General features: G+C 47.5%; 1 protein-coding gene across 1 annotated transcript in view; it reads left to right on the top strand.

The window, feature by feature from the left end:
* The first annotated feature begins 4,491 nt into the window (after positions 1-4,491).
* CSMD2 (CUB and Sushi multiple domains 2) overlaps positions 4,492-9,175 on the top strand; it is a 92,025-nt gene continuing 87,341 nt past the window's right edge. Inside the window, exon 1 of the mRNA XM_025208059.1 lies at positions 4,492-4,606. The gene's annotated coding sequence lies outside the window, so the exon portion shown is untranslated. The remainder of the gene's footprint in view (positions 4,607-9,175) is intronic.

Genomic DNA, 9,175 nt, shown 5'->3' with positions numbered 1-9,175 from the left:
CTGCAGACCTGCCCTCTTCCTCATCTCCCTTTGCTTCCCCTTCCTCTGTGTCCTCTCTCCTATTCCATTTAGCTTCTCATAACAAGCAGAAGTAGCTGCTGTTTTGCCTCTGCCTATTCTATCCCTTCCACCTCTCTATGGATGTTTTATTTATTCAGACTGCAAACAGTTCGGGCACAGACTGCCTGCTACTCTGGGGCCATGTCTACACTTTGCAGCACCTGTGAAAGGGCCATAGAGAAGCATGACCTGCCCGTGCCACCTCCCACACACTGCGCATGCAGCAGACCCAGAAAGGAAAAGGTGCCACGTCTCCAGATGATGGCTCCTGCAGCTGCTCTCAAGCATTCCCGAGACAGCACCCTCATTTCTCTGCTCTGGCTGGAATTTCTCAGCCATTGTCATCTAGGTTGAATGTACATTGAGCAGTTGTCCTTGCTCTTGTCGCTCTAAGGCCATCGTGGCTGGTTTGTTCTTGATTCCTGTGCTTGCAACCAGGCTGTGTCCGAGGCTCCATCAGTTCAGTGGTACCATCAGTGCAACTTACCCTCACAGTGGGTTACCATATTTCCCGTTTCAAAAAAGAGGACACCTGTGGTGGTGGTGGTGGGGGTAATAGGATTGTGGGAAGAGGCAGTGATATACCCATACTCTGCCCCTGCCCCTCACTCCAAACCACAGCCCCCCCCAGCCCTGCTGCTGCCCCTCGCTCCCAACCCGCAGTACCTTGTCCCCCAGACCATGCTGATACCCCTTACTCCCAACCCTCAGTCCCCCTGTCTTTGCTGATACCCCTCACTCCTGACCCATAGCCCCTCCAACCCTGCCAGTGCCCCTAACTCCCAACTCATGGCACTTTGTCCCTCTCCGCCCTGCTGTTGCCCCTCACTCCCAACCTGCAGCCCATTGCCCCACCAAGCCCTGCCAGTGCCCCTCAATCCCAAACCATAGCTCCTGCCTCCCCCTGCTCTGCTGGTACCCCTCACTCCCAACCTGCAGTCTGCCCCAACCCTGCTGGTGCCCCTCACTTCTGACCCACAGCCCTGCCAGTGCCCCTCACTCCCAGCCTTCAGCCCCTTGCCCCAACAAGCCCTGCCAGTGCCCCTCAACCCCAACCCATAGCCCCTGCCTGCCTCTGCTCTTGCTCTGCTGGTACCCCTCACTCCCTACCTGCAGTCCCCCCCCAACCCTGTTGGTGCCCCTCACTTCTGACCCACACCCCCCTGCCCCCCCACAGCCCTGCCGGTGCCCGTCGCTCCCGACCTGCAGCCCCGTGCCCCTCCAGCCTTACTGCCTATGCAGCTCCTTGCTGCCCCTGACGAACCCCCCAGCCCCTCCCCTACCTCCCTACCCTGTTGCAGCCCCAGTGCCGGCAGACATGCACATCCGTGCATGTGTACACACACACATACACACCTTGCCCCCGACCAAGTCCTCCAACCCCCACCCTATAGACTTTCCTGCCTGATCTGCAAATGAATGGGGATGCTTAAAAGCATGTCGGGGCTTTTCTGGCAATGATTTTTCAGCAGAAATATTAGAAACCGAAATTCTTCATGGAAATGTACCAGTTTAGGTGAAACTTTCATTGCGGGAGGATTTCTTTTGTCACGTGTGAAATGTCTGGCCAGAGAGAGACCAAATTTTCCCAAAATAACCCATGTTCCACTCTGTTCCATCACTGATTTGAGGCTCATTCTTTTTTTACTGCGATTAAGGATTTTACTCTGCCTCCCATATCCCAGGTGAGTGCCATGGCTACAGGGCTCTCAAATTGGTCCCTGTTGGTGTCCCAATGATTGTTTAATTGTTTATGCTAACTGGAACAGCTTGCAGTGGGAAAATTCAGAGACACCTACCCAGAATAGCCTGTGTGTTTTGAGACTCACACCTGGGATGTGGGTGACTTGGATTAAAGTCTTTTCTTTGCCTGGGGAGGAGCAGGCACTTCAGCCTGTGCCACTCACAAGCCGGATGAGCGTTTTGAACAGTGGCACTTGGCCCCTCTCTGCTTTCATATGAAAGTTCAAAAGATCTCTCTTCAGATCCGAATGCTGAATAGGAAAGATTTTTCATGACAGATTTTTTTCCCTTTCCCAGTTCTACTGAGCGCATGTTGTAAAGTGCTTTGAAATCTATGAGAGTTGACCATTAAATGTTATATAACTTTTCCTTCTACTGGCCATTTTTTAATTTTTTGCAATGCTGTCTATAGTTCTTTAGTTTACTTTGATCCAGTTTTCTTTAATTAATGTTATGGCCTTTTTTGCAGCATCCCAGATACTCTTTGGGTGCTGAAAAGCAACTATTTTTTTTTTTTTAAGTATTAATTTAAGCCAAAGAATACAAAGGTTCAACTTGATGCCATCTCAAATGTTTGATGCGCTGCCCCTCTTCTGACCAAGACAATTAGGGGAGCAAGGAGTTAATGGAAACACAGCTGCGCTTGCTGTTGTAACAATAACAGCAAAACAAGAGTTTGTCTGAGCCGCATATTAATAATACTTAGGCCTTAATGATGTTTTGAATTTGCAAAGAGCTTGGCCAACGTTAACTAATTAATTCTCACAGCCTCCCACTCCCTGCGAGGGATGGAGGGATTAACTGTATTTTACAGATGTGGGAAACGGAATCAGAATGAGGTTAAGAGACTAGCCCAAGGCCACAGGAAAGAATCAATATCAGAGCTATGATAGCAGTTGAGTGTTTCTGGCTCCTGGTCCAGTGCTCAGACCATGGGGCCCCCTTCTTGTGCTGTCATATGCATACCCACCATTTCATTACTGTGATAGTACTAGATCAATCTCTATAACAGGGCCTTTGTCCCAAGGAATAGCATAAAAGGGCTGGCAGATGCAAGGGGCATATGCTTTATGGCAGGATTCGTTTCTAAAATGCACCAGCCTAGAACTTGAGGCTGAAGGCACTGATGCAGTGTCATCATGTCAGGCCACTTTGGGACCATGCAAGTTTTCGGGATGAAGCACAGGGTGGCCGGAAGTAGGTTCTCGGTCTCTTCTTCCAGAACGCAGGGATTGTCCAGGCCTGACACTGCCCTGTATTGTGCATCCATGTCCCCCTGGGAGACGCAGGAAAACTGAAGCGACTCTACTGACAGTGCAAAGTCCACGTGCATCTATATAGCTGTTCCCATTCAAGAATAAAGTTGCAGTTATAGACTAGCCAGCCACAAAACTTGTGCGGGAGAGTATTTTTGTGAAGGGGTTTGACTTATGCCTACCAACCTCGTGTATTCATTTGATTCACCCTTCCTTTCTTGGGTGTCCCTGTTCAAACGTGACCTCAGCTCCGACGTTTTGCTATACTCATGCACTCTGATCAGCATAACTGGCTTAGTTAGCTCTGGTTTAGCAGTTCTGTTTTATTTCCTGAGTTCTAACGTAAAAGTAAGGTTGAGTTTATTCTGTGCACTGACTGGGGTCAGAAAACTGAGCAGAGAACATGAGCTCCTTGGGACAGGGCCATCTTTTTGTCCCCTGTTTGCACAGCTGTTAGCACAGTGGGTTCCTGATCCAGGCCTGCTGCTCCTAATTGCTATTAAAATATTAATAATAACCAGGGAAGGGGTGGAGTGGCTAATGTAGGTACCCATAGCCAAACTAGTTGAGCTAAAGGAGAGACATTTTCTAAGGGAAAATGCAGAACACCTGAAAGTGGGTGGTAAAAAGCAATTTTAATGCACAAGGGATACTTTTCAGGGTGTAACAAAGCAAGACATAACAGCAAGTTGCCAAAATCTATTGGCCAGCAGGTGGAGAGACTAAGTTACTAGCACTTTAAGTCTAAGCAGAGTGCAGTGCATAGGGTCCCTGCCTAAGGAAGCCTTACTAGCATTGCTGGATCCTGGAGTGGAAGTAAGGGGAAGAGAGTGGGAGAAGAAAAGCTTTAGCATCTGAAATGGCAAGGCCTGAAAGTCACTGAGTTGGGGCAGAGGGGTAGGAGAGAAGGGTTACGAATATGTATACAGTGGCTTTCAGAGGGGAGCCCAGGACATCAAGTTTGCATCAAAGTCAGGGGGCATTTAGATCTGGGGTCTTTGGTTTGACTATCTTTCTACTATAACATATGTTTCCAGTCTAACATACACATTTCTGGTGGTATTCACAAACCATTCTGCTTTGAAGCAGCAGGTTGGGGGTGTTTCAGTTTAAAACTTGTTGAAATATTTTACCAAAATGAGGTCAAATCCCTGAAGAACGATCAATCACAGGGCCTCGTCATTTTTCTCCCCCTTAATCCCTCTTGAATAACTTTAGACTTCAGCGTGAAATTCATATATTTGACTTCTTGTGGTAGGAATAAAATACTCCTTAAAATACGCAATCCCAGAATATATATATAAAAACCGTAAAGGCTTGCATTTAAACGTCCTTTTGAAGCAAGTTTAGGAGCAGATTTGTTAATGTTTAACATCTTCATCAGTGTCATTCTTTGTAAATTTGCACTAATTAAGTCCAAAGGGACGAAATGATAGATTATGCATGTGTCGTGGTGCCAGAACGAATAAGCCGGTGATCAGTTTGCTTTTGGCATATTTTTCCTGTGGTGTAAGATTTTCTGATTTTAATCAATTTCTGAAATAAAGGTAAGTAATTAAACTTTTATACCAAGCTATCAGGGGACATCTTTTTTTAGTTTTTTTTAATTCTTTGCTGCAAATGGACTACAGCCTTACCCATTTTAGGGACCCAATCTAAAATCCATTGAAAATCAAAGGAGAGACTGCTGTTAATTTCCATAGTCTTTAAATAAAATCCTAGTGGAATAGTCTGAAGTAAAGAGTAAAGGCTGAATTTGTACAGCCTGCTTGATGATATAAAAATCACAGGATGGTATAGGAGACGGTGGCTCTAGTTCACCATTTGCTTTTGGGTTTCGTTTCCCATCTGAAATGTAACTCCTTTTTTGTCTGTTATCCTAACCCCATTCTTCCCTTTGTTGAATCCTTCCATCAGATCCCCATTTTTTTTTTCCTTCATCCAATTCAAGGGGCCTTGCAGGTGCTGTGGAATTAAAAACAGAGAAGCTCTTCAAAAGCGAAGTCAGACCTAATCCTTCGGAGATCAGAGGCTGACTTGCAAGCATTCATTTAGCTTGCAGGCTGGAAGATACTGGGTCTCGGGGGGGGTCATGCAGCACACAAGCACCGAGAGCAGATATGGACATTACATTTTTCCTGGTAGAAGTGATCAGGAACTGGTCTATGCTCCTAACAAAACAGACGTTCGATGCACATAGACTGGTTTAAAAATGGCAGCCCCCCAGTCTAAGATTTGCTCCCAAAGGGAGAATGTGTGTTCAGTTTGCTACCAATCCCAACCACACCCCTGACAGAAAACTATATAACTTCGATTGATCTCTGCCTCGGGCTTTTTGAATATCTGCATGTCAACCGAGAGACTGTCTGCAGCAGAAAGTGGTGCCGTGTTACAGTTTAATACAATTTGAGTGAGAATATCTTTAATATACCGCAGGCAGTAACACGGCCGTGTCGAATCTCTAACAGTAAACACAAGGCCAAAGTCTGAGCAGATTTTTAATGGCTTTTTATCGATTTGAAAGGGGGGGGAGGGGAAGTTCATCGAAACTGTAGCTAATTTTGGTCATTTTGTTGCAAATTTGACCGCAGGATAGAAGTAATCACTGCTTCAAGCTTAGACATGGCTTATAAGTGTTGATGCTAATAAACCGATTAACATATGTTTTTCCTTGGCATTGTAAAGCTGGGCTGTTCCTTTGTAAGGCCACTTGATGTGGTAGTCATTTGGGCTAATTGGCTCAGGGATAACATTGGATTTCTGCAAGGAAGGCGCTCAGTTCCCCACAGGGCAGATGGGACTTGAACATGCCGGTTCTCAGCACTGCACCTATATTCATCCCGCTCTGCTGGTTTTCTCCCGTTTATTCTGGAAGGATTATTCAGAATAAAAAGTCTGGGATTTTCAAAATGACCTCTGGGGGTAGGTGCCTGTTTCCTCTTGGACTTCTGTCGGGACGGGGTTGTTCAACCCAATTCAGCCTTTTTGAAGATTGCTGAGCAGAGTGGAAAGTGCAAAGTCCCAAAAGTCAGATTTTGATTGTACCAAACTTCAGGTGATAGCTAAGATTTTCATTCCTTCATCCCATCATACGCATAGATGACGGGAAGTGTAAAGTCTGGGGAGGAAAAATCCGCAACCAACTTACAGGCTCGGTGCTAGGCTAGCTAGCACCATAGCCGAAAGGGACCTGGGGGTCATAATTGACCATAAAATGAATATGAGCCGCCAGTGTGATGCTACGGTTAGCAGAGCAAACAATATGCTGGCGTGCATCAACCGATGCATCGCTAACAAAACTAAGGAAGTTATTCTCCTGCTATACTCGGCATGGGTGAGGCCACAGCTGGAGAACAGCATCCAGTTCTGAGCGCCGCACTTCAAGAGGATGTGGAGGAGCTTGAGAGAGTGCAGAGAAGATCCACTCGTATGATTAGAGGCCTGAAGAGCAAGCCATACGAGGAAAGGCTGAAAGATATGGGACTGTTCAGCCTAGAAAAAAGAAGACTTTGCGGGGATTTGGTGGCAGCTTACAAATATATCAGGGGGAGCATCAGGGGCTAGGTGAGCAACTATTCACCAAAGTGCCCCAGGGGAAAACCAGGAGCAGAGGTCATAAACTCCTAGAAGGTTTCATATTGGATATAAGGACAAACTTCTTCACAGTTTGTGTGACCAGACTCTTGAAGAGACTCCCAACGGGGGTGGTGCAGGCACCTACCCTGGAGATCTCCAAAAGGAGACTGGACACGCACCTTGCTGGGGCAATTTGACCCCAGCCGTCTTTCCTGCCCAGAGCAGGGGGGCTGGACCTGATGATCCCACGAGGTCCCTTCTGGCCCAAAACATCTGTGAATCTGTGAAGCCACAAAGCAAAACTTGCATCCAAATCTAGAACCAGAACTAGGGCTGTGGTTACTTTTTGGTGTGGAGGTGTGTGTGTGCATGTGTGAATAGCTGCATGTTTTCTTTTTGGCATCGAACAATCCCTAAAAAAATGACGGATGAATGCTTGAAAGCAGAATTTTGAAAAAGAAAATAGCACCAAGTCCTCACCCTTCTTTCCAAATACGACTATTTTTAGTTTATACGATTAGAAATAGAGGCCTGTGGTTGACTAAATCCTGTATGATGTATCTGTTGGGATGTAAAGGTGTGAAGGAGATCTGAGTGTCATTATGCTCTTTTTAAGTTCTCCAGCAAAATCCACAGGGCTGGAGCTTTCAAGGAATTCAGACAGAAGGGATGTGAACGGAGACATTTTAAAGCATTTAGGCCAAGAAGGGGAATGTGCTGTGGGAGCAAGGAGCTGCTGCTGTTTTCCCTCTGAAGGTGATAGCAAATGGTGACAGGGTGATAAAGCCTTCGGGGAGACCATGCAAGAGGCAACAAGCCGCAGTGCTGAAGCCTTCAGATTGTCTGAAGCTCACCCGAGCAGCTTGCCTGAAGGTCAGTCGTAACATTAGTTTTTGCCCTTATGTGCCTTCCATCAGCGTTCGCTCAATGGCCCTGTTAATGTGCGTCCACTCAGACGTTTGTTAAAACTCACAGTTTTCCTAAAGAGAGAGAGCAAATAGCATTATCCTCAGGGTGCAGATGGCTGCAGTGCTTAAAAGGATCTATGTACGCTTTAAACCTCAAGAGGCTAGATGGGCACACCACTTAAGACCAGTTTAAACTTCCTGGATTATTTCAAAAGCATACTGGGAAAACAGTACTGTTTCAAGCTGGTCCCCACTGAACCATTTCAGTGTTACACAGGGACACACAGGACTGTATGGCCCACTGCTTGTGGTGACCAAGGGGCTGGGTGCTATGGACCCTCTCCCTGGATCTCTGCAGGTCTCAGCTTCTGCATTGAAAAGAGACTTGCCAATCCAGCACCTTGCTAGAGCCCTGCACTCTGGGGTTCACAGGCTCATTTGGGGTAGCATCTCCCACCCTTACCCTAAATGAGCCTAGGGTCCTGCTGAGTGGGGTCCATTTCCTGCCATTGGATCCAGCCTGCCCCCCCAACTCCCATCCCAGCACACCTCGGCCTTAGGAGGGGTTAGAGATAGAATGTACATATAAACTGGTTTAAGTGGTCAGACACTGGTTTAAACCTGTAACAGAACAGAAGATCAGTGCATATAAAACAGTTTTAAAATGGCTGAAACTGGTTTAAGATAAACCTGGCTGAATGTAGCATTAGGCTTAAATGATTTAGGCTGATTGCATGCTTTGCAACCCTGGGCTGGGCTGGTCTGTGCTGTCTGCTCCAGTGAGTGGGGCTGGCCCTGCCTCTCTGCTCCCTAGCTAGAGCAGTGAGGGCTGCCTCACTGTCCCCCAGGCAAACCCGGTCTGGGGCCAGGGAGGTGGGTTATACTTACCTTCCCCTGAGTGACTGTGGACTACAAATCCCAGAGGCACCTGGAGTAGGAAGAGGAAGTGATGAGCAACCCTGCAGAGTCCTGCTGCTGTGATTGTAGACTGCAAATCCCAGAGACCTCGGGAGCAGCAGGAAGAGGAATGGAGCACACAGACCATGCTAACTACTTGCAAGAAAGCTGTGCTCTAGTGATCCCCAGCTTCTGGCTTGAGCCACTGAAGGCATGTGGCTGCATTTCCTGAATCAAAAGCGATTGTGTGGTTATTTGCTTATTGGTTCAATCTTTGCAGTTAACAATAACCTGCAATGACTGAATCAATTCAGCATCGGGCTTTTTGACCATCTGTACATAGCCTTGTAAGCTAAGATGAAGTTGATGTAGTTGAGGGTGGAGACCTGTCCCTTGCACTTCAGGCAGGCCCCCTTGCAAGAATCTACTATAGCCTCCCAATGGGAGGATCTCGGCTGCATATCTTATGGCAATGGGGAATTGCTTTCGGGCAGTCCCTCTAGCTTGCTCCTTCGGCCTTTTGGCTGGAGGCAAGCAAAAGTAGGGGGCATCTGCATGAACGACTCATGCCCCCAGCGGCTGGGGGGGCATGGTGGCGGCAGGAGTGGTGGGAGCATGGCGGCGGTAAGCGGGGGAGCTCCCGCAGATGCCACTGGTGCTGTTAGCGGCAGGGACGGCAGCCGGCAGCAGGGGTTTATAATAAGGAGGGGGGGGAGGGGACTGAAAAGAGGATCA

The sequence above is a fragment of the Alligator sinensis genome, unplaced genomic scaffold (assembly GCF_000455745.1).
Source record: "Alligator sinensis unplaced genomic scaffold, ASM45574v1 scaffold547_1, whole genome shotgun sequence".
NCBI lineage: Eukaryota > Metazoa > Chordata > Crocodylia > Alligatoridae > Alligator > Alligator sinensis.
Note: the sequence above shows the minus strand (reverse complement) of the source record. Positions and strands in the feature narration are given on the sequence as shown.